Below are 294 nucleotides of genomic sequence, written 5' to 3'. Positions count from 1 at the left end.
TTATATATATATATGTATGTGTGTGTGTGTGTGTGTGTGTGTTAAATGAAAGGAGTGAGGAGCTTCCATTAGAAGCTGACTTCTTGTTTTCACAAGTGGCTATGCAGCAATATTGTTATATTATAGATGAGTATCACAAAGTCCATAAATTATAATCACATAACTTTTCTTTCTTTAAAGAAATTTTCACAAAAGTTTCACAAAACTATTGTGGTTATTTTTCAAAAAGTTCTATATATATATATATATATATATATATATATATATATATATATATATATATATATATATATA

This window comes from Sinocyclocheilus grahami, unplaced genomic scaffold (genome assembly GCF_001515645.1).
Source record: "Sinocyclocheilus grahami isolate Dianchi unplaced genomic scaffold, SAMN03320097.WGS_v1.1 scaffold107.1, whole genome shotgun sequence".
Lineage (NCBI taxonomy): Eukaryota > Metazoa > Chordata > Actinopteri > Cypriniformes > Cyprinidae > Sinocyclocheilus > Sinocyclocheilus grahami.
This window is presented reverse-complemented; position numbering follows the sequence as displayed.